Genomic DNA, 18,836 nt, shown 5'->3' with positions numbered 1-18,836 from the left:
CAACAGAGGAACAATCCCTGGCACAAAATAAACATCATAGTTAAGAGATTTTTAATTAGTAAACTAGAGAAATGAGAAACAACAACGTAACTACTTAGCCCTATTTCTCTGTGTGGTTTTGCACATTATAACCACTTTATATCAAAGCAAAACAAAGAGGAGAGGGGCACATAAATATAAATATACCTTGTTAAGTCAATCTTTGTCTTTGTATTTACAGGTTCCACATCGTTCTCAACAATAAAATGTAAGTTCTTTATAAACCCCCTGACAATGGTTGTTCATTGCAACTCGTGCCAACTTGTAACCCGAAGGGGGGCAATAAAGTGATGGAATAGCTCCATGGCTTACTTGAGTCGAGACTTGGCACCTGGGCGAAGGCCTGAGTGTCAGCCTCCTATACTGGCTGGTTTCACATAGCAGCGAACAACCTTCGGGTCGCCGCGCCAACTGTCCACAATGCCCAGTGGGCCTCGCTTGCTGGACCATCACTTTTCTGAAATCATGCATATAACCAAGCTCTTAACGCAGATAGAGATGTCAATGTCACAAGTTCAACCTCATACCCATAGCGACAGGGGAGTTGTATACAAGGAACAAATAAATGTTTAACTTAAAATAATTTGAATGTCATGAGACATATATTTCAGGTTAACTACGGAAGTAAAGCATAATAGATGAACCCTATATTATATTTTAATACTTTCTTCATTACTGGGTGAAATTTAATAAGACTCGCATTCATTAAGTAATAAAAATGTTAAACAATATATTATTAACGTACCTTAACTTATAATAATGGTATATCAATTTAATATTTACTTATTTCATTTAAGAAAATTGTTCTATTAGTTGTTTGTAAAGTTAATAAAGAGTTTCCCTACTTAATATTTGATTAATTAGATTATTTATTTTAAAAAAAAAAATACATGAAAATAGGAGACTCTTCTCTTTCTAATGCAGCCATGGACGCTGTCCAGCGACGCCTCATGTTCCCTTTCCCTTTTCATCTCTCGTTTTATATTATTGTTACTATTATTTTTAAAATATATTTAGTATTTAAATGATTTTTCATCTCCTACTAATTATACTAATGCACCTTTATGTCTCCCTGTTTTGTATGAAATCGATAAGGTAACTGGATGATAATTTTATTTCATAACTTCCCACATTTGAATTTTAATGGATGAGAATGACCGGGTGCTTGGCCACCCATTAAAAAATTCTTTTGTGGAGGTCATATTTTTATATTGTGAGGGTCTTTGACCCCCCATAAAGTACATTTGTGGCATTCTCAATAACTCCCAGTTTTACTTACGTCACAACATATTTTGTGGAGGTTTTATGTGTAACGCCACAATTTGTTGAAATATTTTTTGGAGGCTGCTAACCCCCACAAATATTTCAGTTTCTGAAAGTTTAAGACCCCCACAAATTTGTTGAAAAATTAAAAAAAAAAATTAAAAATTTTACATTTCTTTTAAAAAATCAAGTAGATTCAAAAGGATAAAAAAAAATTCATTCCAAATATTTGAATACATATCTAAATAGAACTTGATTTTCAAAGATAAAAAAATCAAAGAGATGTATAAATGAAATTAAAAAATAAAAGTTATTAAAAATTAATAACTTTTCATGCAGTATTGTTATCTTATAGTTTTGTATGTGGTTATTAAAAATTTGAAGATTAAATTTTAAAAATTTTAATAAAACCATATGTATCTTACGTAAGATACATATGTTTTTATTAAATTTTAATATACAAAATTTAAAGATTAAAAATTTTGTATATTAAAAATTTCATAAGATAAAACCATATGTATCTTACGTTTCAGTATTCTTTAATAACCATATGATACAAAAGTTATTAAAGAACCATATGCAAATTTAATCTCCAAAAATTTCTCTCTCCACTATGGATTTGCTATAAAATTACAGTGCTTATTAATAGTTACAACGAGAGGGCTGCACAAAATTCGTCAAATGCAATGGGGTGGGTGAACAAACTACTAAATCAACAAAGATTTGAATACACTAGAGCCATGACAACAGGTCTAGTCTGATTCTCCAGAAAATGTTTGTATGTCAACTTGTCACTCAGCAAAACTTCCTAAATATATAGATCAGTCACAAGTTCCATAGATCCGAGTTTGATTCAGATTCTTCTCCCTTTTTAAGGGATGCAGTGATGACCAGTTGACTGAAGCAAATGGCTTTCCCTAATTGGAAAAAACTTCATATAAAGGACCTGAGAAAGTTATTTACCAACGAGCTTATAGTAGGCGTATAAACCAGAGCCAGCAAAATCGAGAAATTGACCAGTTACATTCCACTGAAACCAAATCAAAACACATTATATAAACAGTAAAAATATACTCAATTTTTTTTTGAAGATTAAATATACTCAATTGTTCTATCAATACACACACATATATACTCTATCGGGAACACAAGCAAGGACAAGAGCACTCACAAAATCAAATGGTAGCCCACCAAAAATTATCCAGCCAAGGCCAATAGTAAACAGATCCTAGACATTAATACAGAATAATTAGAATTCAATCATAAGCCTATATATAACAATCATGACATCAATATGTTTACCTGGTTATAAAATGATACCCATCAATTAGTTTACCTCCCTCATCAGTTTTCCATTTCCACCATTGCAAAACAAAGCTTCAAGGTTAAGTGAAGATTTGGAATTAAATAGTAAGAAAATAAAATAGAGAACATATTATTTTATTTAATATGGTAGTGGTGTTTTTGTGTTAGCGTTATGATAGACACTACTGGTTACCGGTTACTGGTTAGTTGAGTTGAAATCATGTGAGGACAATGAGTGCTAGAACTCGGTGGCTATTTTTTTTGGAATTATGCTTGCAAAACAAAGCTTCATTGTTAAAGATCAAGTTCTAAACCTGAAGGATCAAGTAAAAGCTTTGAAATTAAATAGTAAGAAAATCATGCAAATAAAATAGAGAACATATTATTGATTAAAGTTTCATAAAAATTGAAGAAAATACCCAAAATCAAGTCACGTTCACAAGCAAAAACAACACATATGGGAAGACACAACTAAAATTAACACCCCTCGTAGGGGAAAAACAACATAATCCAAGCAAGAGAATAAATTAAATTTTGTAGTAGCTGAGATGATGGTAACTATACCTGTAATGTAAAGGCTGTGGTTATTATTGCCAAAGCAAGAGAACCTGTCTCTTGGAGGTTGAAGTTGAGGTCCATTTTGATACCCATAATCCAAGCAACAATCACACATAAGGGAACCTATTTTGTAATTAAATTTTCTTGATGTAAGCTTTCATTAATCCAACAACAAAGCAAAATTGAAACATCCATTTGTTATTTTTAAAAGGTGAATTCTTACCACAAACATGCTAATTTGAGTTGCAGAACCCAAAGCAACACCCAAAGAGATGTCCTGAAGAAACATCATTATTCATTAGGTTAGGTTCAAGCAAATTATGTCAAATAAAAAGCATGGAAGATAATGTAAGCAAAATATGCAAACACCATCACTACGCTAGCAGCTCTAGACAGCCGCAGAGATGAGTCTGAAGTGCTAGCTGTCGAGGCGCCACTATATTTGAACAGCATTGGCAGCAAGTGACACAAAAATGCCATAAGCAGCATAAGCAAGTGTTGGGAAATTCGTTCCCTCAAACTCCAATGTCAAGCAGGTCCAGGGGAAGCCCGTGGCGGGGAACCACCACCAATGAGCTAAGGCTACACCAACCGTAGCAAGTGGATCCGACACCATGTCTCAACCCAAAACCTTAAGGCATTGGGTTCATGGGTCCTTTCACTTATATACTCTTCACTTAGCTTATTACCAACCAATGTGGGACTCATCACACTTGAATATCTCAACAATCTCCCCCTCAAGTGTGAAACCCACCATTGGTATGCTCCCCCTCAACCGAGTACCCGAAGCGCAAAGTACTCGACCCGCCTCCTAGCCAATCACTAGGCTAGCTCGAGCCCAATCCGGCTCTGATACCACTGTTGGGAAATTCGTTCCCTCAAACTCCAATGTCAAGCAGGTCCAGGGGAAGCCCGTGGCGGGGAACCACCACCAATGAGCTAAGGCTACACCAACCGTAGCAAGTGGATCCGACACCATGTCTCAACCCAAAACCTTAAGGCATTGGGTTCATGGGTCCTTTCACTTATATACTCTTCACTTAGCTCGTTACCAACCAATGTGGGACTCATCACACTTGAATATCTCAACAGCAAGTTCATATCTACCTGTCTCTGCAGATTAAATAGCCCAAATAAAAAAATTGCAAAAAATTCAATCGTTAGAAATAGCCAATATTTCAATATAAGGAACACAAGGAACTGAAAGTATTATTGGGATATATATAGAAGGAACCTTGAAAAACACTTATTGGAAGCGCTGGAAATAGAGCTCTTGTTGGAAGAACACTTATTTCAATATTCCAACGAGCCACTGTCTTTGTTGGTGAGCGAGGAAGAAAAACACTTATTGGAAGCGCTGGAAATAGAGCTCTCTCTGAAACTCTAGCTACTGCTTCTCTCTAGAATCAGATTGTTGGGATCAGAATTGAACCTTCAAAGTAACATATTTGCAAAAAAAGAGTGAAGATCAAAACGAACATAACAGATGCAAGAACGAACAAGAGAGTGTGTGAGCTTGGTTAAACCATGTGTGTATGAGAAAAATCAGGGCCAGAAGGGTTACAAGTGTGGGTGTGAGTGCATGCATGTGTCTCCTTCAGAAGCTCGTTGAAGAAACTATCCATTGAACCACTGCTAGGAAATTCCCCCGTGTTTGGACTCGAGAACACTTCATGCTTCGAGAACTCAAGCTCGTCATCGTCCATTCCCAAAGGAAATCCCTAAAATTTCATTGCGGAGATGCCATCAGACCTAATCAGAAAACATAGAGTGAATTCCAAAATGTAGGAGCAAGAAGCAGAAAAAGAAGTACAACAGAAAAATAGCAAAACACTCAACTGATCGAAAAAATCAGCATGGTTGGATCGCAATTATAGATGGAATGGAAACCCTAAGAAGATAATAGAATTTAGACAGAAAAGAAAGCGAACCAGGAAGAAGCTATAGGTTCACACGATTCCTTTTTTGTTTTTTTTTTAACCTCTCTCTCTCTCTCTCAATCGCTTATAATTTATACGTATTTCATCTCAGACGAGGGGAGGAGGAGGCATAGTGTGAAGAAGAAGACGATGCAACCATTCTTTAGAACTTGAGAATTTTATTAATTGTTAAAAAAAAAATTATAACAGCCATATTCAAAAAATGTTCAAAAAATTTGAGAGTAAATATTGTGGAGGGAAAAACTTGCCATAAAATTATAAAAAACTAGCAAAAAAAAAATGGAAATACTACGTGGCGTTCTCCAAAATGCCACAATATATATTGATTACTTATAAACCTCCACAAAATAACCTCCACGAATGACCAATTATTTTGTAGTGGCCATTTCCATTTTCATATCTTATTCAATTTGCAATTATTCATATAATTCTTTGATATCTTATGAACCATTTTATACTTGTCTGATTTATTATGTTTGTAAAAGTTCTTTGTGGTTGATCATTTGAAGACCTTAGTTTTCTTTTATATTTTGTTTATAATAAGCTAATTTTGACAAATTTGCTTATTGTTTTCTTAGAATGATCAATTGATCATTCATAAGAAATATTATTAAGTTAATTATTTCTTAATGCTATATCATTGTATACAGCAGTCGCCCCTGTGAATTTTGACTTCCTGAAGCTCAAATACTGGTCTTCATAATTTGGAATCTTGTACATTTATAGCTCCCTTTTTTGTCTTTTCGATTCTTCTAATGTAAATTTCAAAACATATTACTCACATACCAAACTATTTTTCAATGGAATGCGAGTGAAAAATGTATGGGGCGTGTGCGCATTTAAGTCACACATCACTCTATGTGAGACTTGTATAAAAGCCAAGACGTGTCGCGTTCAGCAAGGCGTGCTCGGGGTGCATACATAACTTGAATGCGCATTCCCAGATACATATTTATGTTGATTTTTGCACATGTAGTGCATGGAGATAATGCTCAGTTTGAATGTGCATATTCCCCAAATTGATAAATAGCTTGCCAAAGGAATTAATTTGGTAAATGTTTGTATTTTTGCACCAGAAGGGTCAAAAAGCTTCGATTTTGGTTTTTTCCTACTTGTAACTGTTATTGCATTCCTTCCTTTACTTACTGCCTTGATTAATTCACTGTTGTACTTGTACAATTTCATAGGCCACTTAGTGGAAAAGATTGAATCTGAAAATTTGCTGCATAGAGCTTTTAATTCTTGTTCAACTCAAAGTATAAGTTGCTTCTTCAGGTATGTATTTCAGTTTTGATAGTTTTGTGGCCTCATGTACTTCGCATGTTGTTTTAAAGCAAACCTATTGATTTCAAAAGCATGAAGTAGAACCTCAAAGCCTGAAACCACCTTTACTGTCTCACATCTTTATCCCCGTGGATCAAATTTCTTCTTCCGACGTATCTTGCCATGAAGTGTTGTATTATATTACAAAGTCCTAATATTTGAAAGGGCAATTATGTTTTGTTGTTAACGAATTCACTATTGTTCTTTTTCAAGTGATTCTGTGACATTTTTTGTGTAGGCCAACGAAAACTAGATCTTCATTTATACAAACAAATCAAAAAAATACGATAATGGCAAATAATTAGCGTTATTTGGTTGTGAAGTTTCTCTGGACAAAGAATTGAATAAGGTCATATATAGTTGTATCATTCATGATGGTATAACGTGCAGTTAATTTTTCTATTGTATAACATCTTCATTATGACTTGGATATTGAACAATTGAAGTATGAGCAACATTTTGAAAATTAGATTTCAATAGGTATCATTGTTATTATATTTAAATTCTGCTTTCGTATTTTTCTGGAAGATTATTTGGTGAAAGTTTCAGAAAATTGCAACCTGTTTTTCGGTCATAGACTCTGGTTTCGACTGAGTTGGCTGAGATTCTGTATTCTTCTTGATGAAGCAATGATCTGCAACGAAGGTAACATTCCCTCTTGTGTGGACAAACACCTGCTACAACCATCCACTATAATGTGAATCTGAGCTGATTGAGGAAAATGCCCTTGGTATATGCTTTAAGGTTCCTTTCTATATTACTTCAAAGATGTCAAGGACTAACTCTCTCAATAGGTTTGGTCTTTCATATAGTATTAGAGCCTTTATAACCAACTTGTTAAAAGTTCGATCTTTGTTGTGTCCTTTATTTCATAATTAAAGTTAAGTTTCAGCATAAAATAAAGTGCGGTTGTACATTCTCCACGCTTTAATTCGAGTAAACTCTTATATGAGTGGGCTTTATAGATATGTAAAACCAATCTTGTGCTTTCTGACGTGAGCCGTCGAACTCATTCAAATTAATTAAGTTTGTAAAAATTAAGAATTGCAATAAAGTGGATAACCTGAATCGTCTCTCAAGGTATTGGCAAGGATCTTAATCGGTCAATTAAAAAGAAGAAACAAAATGGGGGATTTTATGCAATTAAAAATAGAAAGTAAAAATAAGGATTTAAAAACAAAAAATTATCAGTTAAAAGCAACCATTTCAAGAATTATGATTCCAATATATCGATCATTGGATAAAAGATTACCAAATCGTGGTTGATCCGAAACAATTCAGAATCCCTGCAATTGCTTAAGAATTCCTCTCTAGACGATCCCCTAGCATGTGATCAATACGGCAATCACAGAACAAACGCAGAACTCGAATTCGAGTTAAAGGAAGAGAAACGATTTGGGTATGAAAGCGCAGGATTCAATCACAGAATCCTTAATTCTTGGATTGATTAAAGAACGCTTAGCCTAGCATGGCTAAGTAGAAAACCATAATTGAAATTAAGAAAATAAAGAAGAACAAAAGAGTAGAAGAGAGAAAACGTAAATTGCAATTGAATCCTGAAACTGTAAAAATATAAACTCTCAAAACAAAAATTAAAACTGACTGACAAGGTCTCTTAATCATGCCTTTTTATAGGCTCTACAATACTGACCTAGTATAAAAGGAAACAAAAGATAAATAATGGATTTGGGCCTTATAAACATTGGATTCCTAATTACAAACTTAAACCCAATTAACTAATTAAAACTGCAGCAACTCGTGATGAACTTGGGCTAAATCTTTGACCATCATATTGCCCGAATTAGGCTTTCATGTCTTATTAAATTTGTAGCCGTCTGAGTTAGCTACAAAACGCAATAAGAATGGGGTCAACCTAACACTTATGGAATGAGTTATGGTCAAAATACTGCATTAACGTAAATTTGGATTTTTATTATGAAATTCAAAATAAACCCAATTAAAAATCCAACATCTAATTTAACCCAAAGACCTTTATTTACACCTAAACCATCCAACAATCACTAATCAAGATTAACAAATAAGTGTAATAAATATTAATTATCACGTTTTCCAACGATTTTTGTCTTTGCATCTTTCTATTAATGCTTCTTCCTCCTTTTTTTAACGTAAGTAAGAGCTCGTTTGTATGGGCTTTTTAAAAAAGTCTTTTTTATCACTTCTTTATTTTAAAAGTACTTTCTATAAAAGTTACAGCTATTTAGATTTTTAAAAAAATATTTGATTTTTGAAAAAAATATTTGACTTTTGACTTCTCCTTTTTTTAAAAGCTAAAATTTGTAGCTTGCGAAGAAAGTAAGTTTTTGGCTTTTTTTATGACTTCTGCTTTTTCTAGAAGCAGGCATCCAAACAGATTTTTTTCGAGAAGTGATTTTTTTTCTTAAAAAACAACAGCTTTTGAAGAGAAAAAAAACCCATCCAAAGGAGCTCTAAGAAATGTTGCTCAAAAGAAGCTTTTGGATGAACTTGGCATACCTGCTGAAGATGTGCCAGTTGATCAGTTCATCTCATTGGGTCCCATGCTTTATAAGGCACCTTCTGATGGCAAACGGGGAGAGCATGAATGTAGGTCAACTTAATTGGTTCTTAGTTTTAGAGCAAGGAATTCTTGTTGTAAAAGTATCCATGTAGGATTAATTCATGAAAATTTAGGTAAGTATACCGAAATACAAGACATGCACTTTTATAATTCATGATAATTCATATTTGGGCTATTTTTTGTTCAGTAGCGTTGGTGCCTGATTCACTAATTTGACTACTACTAATGCTAACAGGAATACAATATGTATACTATGAAGCCCCGACACTTTAAAAATCCTGACGTGTCATGTTCGACACTTCCCGACACTCTGCGACACTCCGACACTTCCTGAAACTCCGACACTCGTTATAGAAATTCAAAAAAAGGTACTAAAATTGCGTTACGTTGAATTTTTAGTTCAAACTATTAGATTCGTTGGATTACGATTACTATTTTATTGAGTTTAATATAAATATTTGGGATATCTTATGTTTCTTTGCAAAATTGATGAATATTATAAGTATAGTTTCATGTTTTTGTTAAATTATTGAATATTAAATATTATATACACTACATAAATTAAAAATATTATTTAATATCAAAACGTGTCCTAACGTGTCGAAATCTAACATTTTTTAGAATTAACGTGTCGGAGTGGCGTGTCGTATCATCTCACGTGTCCCGTGTCAGTATCGTTGCTACATAGTTTACTTACGAGTTTTGGCTGTGAAAGTATCTTTTCGTCATATATTAATCATTTTTCTTTTTTCCTCTTCTTCGTTGCAGTGGATTATCTGTTATTTATAGTCCGAGATGTTAACGTTCATCCAAATCCATATGAAGTGGCTGATGTTAAATACGTGAATCGTGATCAGTTAAAGGATCTGTTGAGGAAAGTTGGCACTGGTGAAGAAGGTGTGAAGTTTTCCCCTTGGTTCAGAGTTCAGTCTAGTTGTGGACAATTTCTTGTTTAAGTGGTAGGATCATATTCAACGAGGAGTTCTTGAGGAGGTTGCTGGAATGAAAACTATTCACAAGTTAACATAAAATTAATGAGTTTCATTCATATTATGAGCTATAATCACATTTCTAACAATAAACTTCGGCTTGAAAATTTTTGGAGCAGTGGCCAATATGTTGTCATTGCACCTTTCTTGTGTTTGATAATAATTACCCGAACTTCTATGTTTATCTTTTTTTTTAACTAGTACAGAATTGAATTGTCAAATTTTGATTTTTGGTATAAGCACGAGGATTCAATATTAAACTCTAAATTGTTCAAGGGGAAAAAATTTCTTAATTTTTTTTCTATGCATTTTAATGGGCTAGGGAGTTTATGAACTTCATGTTTGGAATTATTAAAAATTGAAACTGATTTGGTTTGATTTGAATTGGACAATCTTTTATGTAGGGAGGTCATTATAAAATAAAATAAAATAATTAATCTACACATCAATTCTAGTTTGAAACACATTAAAAATGAATTGATTTGACTATATATATAGTATGTATATATATATAGGCTAAATATGAAAGTTTATGATTACGAAGTCTTATATCAAATATATATTGGTCATTGATTTATTTGTTTCTAACAATTCACATATCTAACAAATCAAAATTCTTAGATATAAATAAAATCAATTATTAAGATTGGGATTGTAATTTACACCAGTATAAAATAATATATATTATATTAACAAGTAAATTGATTGTATGTTAATAATGTAATGTGCTTTATTATCATTTGAATTGGTTAACTTACTAAATTAACATGGATAACATTGTCAATAGGCTCACGTGTATAAATTTATGGGTGATGAACCATTGTGCCTCTATACATAAGAAAATTACCAATTTGCCCTTATATTTTAAAAATATTTATTAATTTTAGCTTTTTATCAAAATTATATATCAATCTGTTCATATTTAACCACATTTGACCAACAATTACTCCAATAACTAAGTTACTTACTCGAGTAATTGTCTGCCAAAAGCTTATAACAGTGGGCTTCATTATATTTTCTTTATCCACGTTTTTTATCCCAAATTCTCACTCATTTTTCATCTTCCTTTCAATTCATGCAACAAATTAACTTTCACCATATCATCCCTAAATATTTTTCTTTGTCAAATCATTGTCATTATCTTTAGATATTCGAATTTTTTACAAAATTATGAACGTATCTCCAAACCTTATCTCCAATTTGAACATATGTTACGATTGTTTACCACAGTAGTAGGTAATTCGAAAGTCTAAATGGTGAACATATGTTACGATTGAGATATATGTTGAAGTTTATGCTAGTCAACCATCTTCTTTACCCATTCAATTGATGTGTAACATCCCGAGCGCTAACGAGGGCGGAGAGTGGTCGCCTGTGCGAAAAGGCATGGATAAGGAGCGGCTCTTAACAGGCTTATAGCGGGGGTTACATGCATGAATGAATCGAATCGACAGCCGAAAGAGAGAGATTCCAAAGACTGTGCATGCATGAGACTGCACAGTTTGGGATAACTTATAAGAATTAATTAGTATTATCTATACTAACAAGATGCATCTATTTTTCGGTAACCCGGAACAAAAGAACTCCACAATTAGGCGTGCTTGACTTGGAGTAATTTTGAGCTTATTTCCTTCCTTGATTATTTCATCAAGATAACATACCAAGCTTTTCTATAGCCTTCAATCAAGTTTGTAGCACTTGTCTTAGTGTCATTGGTGATAATTAGTTATGATCATAATTAATATCATATCTAAAATTATATTTTAGAACATTCACTTCTGGGAATATGGTTTAACTCATTCATCAAATTTTACGAGCCTTTTTGCTTGATATGATTACTTATATATTCGAGAAACATAAAATATAGAAAATGTTTTCTCTTAATATTTTACAACAAATCTGGATTTGTAAAATTGTTACAACAAACTTGTAACATTAATGTTTATCCAAATCTTAGATGCATCTACAATGCACAATAAATTATTATAGAAAATATTCAAATTTAATTTTCATTACTATTTTACCACAAATAATTCAAAATTTGAATCTTAATATCTTATTTATGGAAAAACTAATTAATACTGATTTCAAAATGTTTAAGGGCTCGCTTTTTCTGCAGTTACTGCTGATAAGTTATCTGCAGTAAGCCTAATACGACGTCATTTTGAGGCGGAAATCATGGTATTTTTGTAATTTTAATTTATTTTAGGGTTATCATAGTCTTTATAATTATAATTATTTAATTTTTCAATCCTAAAACGACGTTATTTCAAGAATAAATGCAGATAACTTATCTGCATTAACTGCAGAAATATTATTCTGAATGTTTAATCATGTTTCATTACAAAGTATAAATAATTCAAAGCTTATTATCCATTAATATTTTTGACAAGAATTCTTTAATATCTATTTTAAATAATAAATTCTTTTTATAATTCCATGTATCACATGAATGTTAAATTAATTCTAATAAAAAATGATTTATTCCTCTCTTAGGTTCTTATCTACATGCATCTTCTAATAATAATTCAATCAATTTTCAAATATTTTTTGCTTCTAGATGTTTTGAATTAATTACATCTTCTTAACAAAAAAATATTTTCTTAATAAATTAATTAATATGAAATAACTTCAGGTTAATAATGAATGCTTGAAAATTTCATTAAAGGACGAGCATACATTGTTTAAATATTTTTCCTTCTTTGTTTTCTTTCTTTTAAAAGGAAAATTTTATTTAGAAGGTTAAACAATGGAATAAGATGCCTTCCATTTGTGGTTGTTAAATTTTTGAAAGCATTAAGGAGTTATAATAAGTGGTGATATATAAGAGAAAAATTAAAAAGGTTATGAGTTAATTGAGATATAATATAAGAACAATGAAGATACAAATGCATTACGCGTTACTTTATATCTAAATAATTTTTATTAGTTGATTATAATTAATTTTATTTTAAATTTTTTGTGTCCACTTGATTATCAATGATATTATATATGTATGTCCCGAACCAATTTTTCTAAAAACTTAACTTTTTAAGTGAAGAAATATATAAATAATTTTATATTATATTTGTAACATATTCTCTTGGGCAAAAATTATTTGGGCTTAAAGAGTGAATAGTGTAACCGCTAACTTATCATGTGCTAAGAAATTTCAAAATATTTATAAAAAAATGAGACTTTTGGATTAAAATCTTAATCACTTAATTATTAAAACTATGATATCATATTGTGAATTAACTCTTTTAAAATTTAAAATTTTAAATAAATGAATATGATTGGATTTTATATTAGGGGAAGATTATATTTATAAATTTTTTGTTTACAAACTCTTACAAATTATATTATGTCTGACCGGTAATACACTATTGAATAGAGTATCACCTATCAGACATAATGTAGTTTGTAAGTTTGTAAAAAAATAATAATTTATAAACGGACTCCTTTATAATATATTAATAAAAGTATTATTTCTTGTCAAACATGTCATAGGCTTCCGTATTTAGCCATTTTTTGAGATAGTACAGGGCAAGCAAATTATGGCCATTATTTATGGCATGGACAATGGGGATGATGTATTTAGAAATAAAATTAATGAAAATCATGAATAATAACGCTATTATTTTATTTTATTATAATAATTTACTTATATGCTTACATTAATTAATATAAGGAGAATTAAATTATAATTACACACTCGCTTTTCTACCTACTCCTTGTATGCGAAGATGACGTACAGGCATACATCTAAACTTTAATTTCATTTCATTTTTGTGATTATTCCTACAGTAACTGTACATTAGTTTTTTTCTTTTCTTTTAAAAGAGGGGGTGAGGTGAGGTCCATTTCTCTTTCATTAACATTCTGTACAAAATCTAGAGGAAAAGCTTAATTGGTTTCAGCTCCATTCTTCTGGATAGGAGGAGCTGAACCCTCTAGTGAAATCCTAAGCTCCAATTCTCACCACACTTGTGTGTACCTACCTTTGTCTACTGCCATGGAAGACAAGAACAACAACAAAACTAATAGTGAAATCCAAATTTCAAATTCTGATGGAGGAGGATTTCCTGATTTCTCTGCCAAAAGGAGCACTAAGGAGATAAGGGTTTTCGATTTGAATGAACCCCCAATCAATACAAGCTTTGATCAATCTTCTCCTTATCCTATCAATATCATGCTTCCTAACTCTCAGGTATATGTTGCCTTTGCAAATCCACTCGTTATGTATACTTCTAATCAACTAGCATTTATCAAGTGCACTATATATACTGGTATATGCATTTTCACTTACAATATTTCTCCAAAAATTACATTACTTTTAGCATATTAATTAGATTATAGTTGCAGAGTTGCTCCTTATTTCAAATTAATATTTTTTTACTTATTTTTTAGTCTTTATTATAAAATTAATAATATAAAGTTGAGTATAGTTAAAAATTGGGCGATGTAATATTATAATTCATTGTATGAAAAAAATTTGTCCTTCATTCATGTTGATAAAAATATTTAGTAAAAGTTATAAAAAATAATTAAGAGTTAGGAAGGAAATTCAAAAATTCATTACTCCTCCCTTGAGTTTAATTTTTTTTTTTTTGAAATTAAAGTTTATTCTAAGAATTATAAATGTTTAATTTTGTTTATACAACAAATTATTTTAATTTCTCCTTTCAATTAAAAATTTGTTTAATTATGTTCATTTTTTTTTGTACAAGTTGAAATGTTATATCCTAAATAATAAAATAGGCTAGATAATGTACGAGTTCTATTGTTACAAATTCAAACGAATGATGAAATTTGGTATCAATCAGGAAAATAAGTGAGACAAATATGAGTGAAACTATGCTTAATTTGATATTTACTTTGCAATAATTGATCGAATTCGAACCACAGTACAGTGGAGAATATTGTAGAAGGCTAGCTATTTCTCAATTGGATGTATATAATTGGTGTGAAGAATAGGGAAATTTGTGTCCTTTCAGCATTATAGCTTACAACTTGAAAAATATTTAAACACGATAGTAATTTAATTTAAACAAATGCCAGATCAGGCACATATATCTAACTTGTATTTATTATCTCAGCCCGTGATATATTTTTCTCAGATATTATGCAATATGTAAAAGCTTCAAAACTAACTTACAATTACTTAGAATTCATGGTAATTTAGTATATATATTTGAATCCATTAGGTTTCTGGTGATAATTGCCCCTTGGCAATGGGAGGATTTGTGGACTTCCAACCTCCTGTTCCAGTTGAAGCAACGTTGGAATTTTCATTTCCTCAAGAAGAACATGCTCCGAAAGATAGTGAACAAGTCCATTCTGACAGTGATGTTAATACTAAGAATGGCAAGAAGCCCATGTCTTGTTCTGAGGAAGCACTTGCCATAGTTGATATTGGCGACTCAGTCTCCAAAAATAATCAGTCAGGAATCAAAGATGCAAAAAACAAAATAGAATTGGAAATAAGACCCTCAACTTCTATTGTGACTGAGCCCTTAGATCCTATATCAACTGGTAGTAAAGTTCAATCCCTATGTTCAATTGAAATGGAGGTCATTGATCCAAATCTTGCTAGTGATGACGATGGAGCCACTAAAGAGAACTTATCACTTCAAGAGAATGCTGCTGATGATGATGATGATGAATCAAGGAAAAGGTTTTGTACTCTATATCTTATGCGAGTGGATCCTCTCACGTGAAAAAATAATCATCTGGTCATATTATTTGATCACAATCACTCATTTAAAAATTATATACTTTTCTCTTTCTAATTATCTCATCATCAATGAATGGTTGTGATCAAATAACATGACCACATGATCACTTTTTCACGTGAGAGGATCGACTCTCGTATCTACTTGTTGGCAATAACAATAAATACAAAATCATATACGTGTTTTTATTGCAGGAAGAGAAATATGGTGTTGATTGACTTTAATAAAATGCGGCCCCCCAGGCCTATCCGTGAGCCAAGAGTAGTAGTCCAAATTGAGAGCAAAGTGCTCATACTCGATGATGGTTATCGCTGGCGTAAGTATGGACAGAAGCTTATCAAAGGAGAATCAAACCCTAGGTAGCTAGTGATCTCTTTTTTCTTAGTGCATATGGATGTTTATTTATATTTGCACGCAGGGATATGATATATACCTTGAGATGTGATGTGTTATTTCTATCTACCTTCTTAATTCTTAAGAAATATAATATATAAAATCATCATGACCTTCGCTTAATAACTAAGTTATTGAGTTGAATTTATAGGATTACATAATATAAATGATTCAAGTGATTACCAATTCGATCTTTACCATCTAATTTTATTAGTAAATAATTAAATATTGTAAAAAAAATTGTATTGATAAGAGGGTGGGCCTGTGTATTATCTACACTAAAAATTATACAATTGTATTATTAGATAATATTGATTAGTTTTTCTTTTATATATATATATATATATATATATATATATATATATATATATATAGGGGAGGGATCATTTGACTCCAGAGTAAGATTTAAAAGTCTTACTCCTCATCCCAGCCATTGATTTCCGTTCATCCAACGGTTATCATTTATTTGAAATTAATAATTAATTAATGCATTAAATTACTAAATGATAACCGTTGGATGAACGGAAATCAAGGGCTGGGATGAAGAGTAAGACTTTTAAATCTTACTCTGGAGTCAAATGATCCCTCCCCATATATATATATATATATGGGGCATGTTATATTTACAAATTTTTTTGTTTACAAACTACACTATCTTTTCTCGGGAGAACATAGTGCAATTTGCATAAATTTAAAAAAAAAAAATTGTAAACGGATCTTTCCCATATATATATATATATATATATATATATATATATATATATATATATATATATATTATGCTTGGTTATTTGAATGGTTTTAAGTAGATCACCGGTTGGCGTTCTAATTAAATAGATAATGAACTTTTATTTGAGGGGACATTTGAGAGATATATTATATAAAATCATTAGTGTGACATTGGTTGAATTGGTCCGTTATTCATTTTCTATATTGTTCATTGAAATTAAGGTTTTTCATATTAAGGGCTAAGCTGCATATCATGCTATGATATAACAATAATGCATTTAACTTTGTTTTCATGGATGTTTTCTAGGGCCTACTACAAATGCACAAGTGATGGATGTTCGGTAAGGAAACACGTGCAAAGGGATCGACGCAATTCAAAATATGTAGTTACTACTTATGAGGGAAAACATAATCATGAACTGCCACCCGGTAAATACAGAATTAAGACAAGCTTAACTAGTGGTGGTAATGAACTTCCTGATGTTGCTGATGATACACTAATGACTATTACATTTCCTGGGGAACCCAGTAACTCAAAACCCGAACCTCAAGTTCAAACTCATGCACCTGAATTCGGTGGCAATGGGTTTCTGATGAGGCCCAATTTGGTTGGAAGTTTCAGTAATGATATGAATTTTGGGTCTTCCTCCAAAAACCAAATGAATAACAATAACACCATTCCTAATGGCTCCTATGGTTTGAACCTTGACTACCGTTGTGCTACCCCTCAAGCTGCTTTTGTGTTTCCTAATTTTTCAATGTCTCCATCGTTTGAAAATGTTTCTCAGGTTGGACCTAAAGTCAACGGTGGTGTAAACCAAGTTGGTCCAGTTCAGTCTTTCATTTCAGGGAAGCAGCTGAAGGAGATCAATGATGCAGGGTTCCCAACCCCTACCAACCGTTGATCTTGCAAATGCTTTGCTTTACCTTCAGCATCATCGTCCATGCATGCATTTATCAACCTGCCATTGCAAAATTATCCTTTATAATCTTGTCTTTACAGCTTTCAGCAACTGAACTATTTCCATTGGCTTTCGTTTTGTATTTGAATTAAGGGATTTTGTCCCGTCATTGTTGTTTCAATTATTTTGACTGAAACAAATTAACGATGTTTTTATTAGTACTTCAATTCATAGTTTCTCCTTTTTTTCCTTTTTAATTAACCAGAAAATATAGTTCTGGTTTTGTGGAATGCTTTATTGTTTTCTTCCCCTCGCCGGAAAATTTACCTGCGTTAATTTGGGGTTGCATTTTTAAAGCATTATTACAGGTAAGTAATTAAGCTTATGGTTATTTGTTTGTCTTTATTATTGTACATGCATATATAAAGGATGTCCATTACCTCTAGGCATCATATATATATATATATATATATAAGATCGAAAGTTGCATTAAATAATATATATATAACGTAGCTAGAAATTTTGTGTTGGAGTGACCGCATTTATAGATAATAAGAGAATCATGACTTCCAATAATTTATCGAATCTATGACAATAACAACCGCCACGGTCATGCCACATGCTAGACATATCCATGGACTTTTATTGATAATGTAGCCGTCATTTGTTTCTCGACCCTTGTAGTTTAGATTGTCTTCAAGATACGCTTGTTTAATTTTTTGGAGTGGCGTTATTGGAGTGGCGTTATCGTTAGAAATAAACCGAATAAATAAAAACCCAATATAATTAAGTCTCTTCCTTTCAATCAAAATTTAAGGTCGCTCGGATCGTTTTAATGAAATTTAATTGTATTTCTTTTTTCTTTTTTCTTTTTTTGGTAACAAAATTTAATTATAATTCAACAGTTGATAAGCGAAGTTTAATGACTGAGCAACTAGGATTACATAACTAAAACTTATTCTCTCGCTCTCTAAACTGAATAAGTAAGTTTGTACTTTAAGGGCCTGTTTGGAGTACCTGATAAAGAAGATAGGATAAGATAGCTTATCATATCTTACTTTTATCTCTTGTTTGGTGGGTCAATAGGATATGATTAGTTTATCTTATTGTCACATTTTATCCTA

General features: G+C 31.7%; 1 pseudogene; it reads left to right on the top strand.

The window, feature by feature from the left end:
- The first annotated feature begins 941 nt into the window (after positions 1 to 941).
- Positions 942 to 10,014, top strand: LOC133288817 (isopentenyl-diphosphate Delta-isomerase II-like; annotated as a pseudogene).
- The last annotated feature ends 8,822 nt before the right edge of the window (positions 10,015 to 18,836 follow it).

The sequence above is a fragment of the Gastrolobium bilobum genome, unplaced genomic scaffold, assembly GCF_033153095.1.
Source record: "Gastrolobium bilobum isolate Gb01-03AN ecotype WA unplaced genomic scaffold, APGP_CSIRO_Gbil_v1 utg2264, whole genome shotgun sequence".
Lineage (NCBI taxonomy): Eukaryota > Viridiplantae > Streptophyta > Magnoliopsida > Fabales > Fabaceae > Gastrolobium > Gastrolobium bilobum.
The sequence above is the reverse complement of the archived record's forward strand: the minus strand, read 5'-3'. Positions and strand labels throughout refer to the sequence as shown.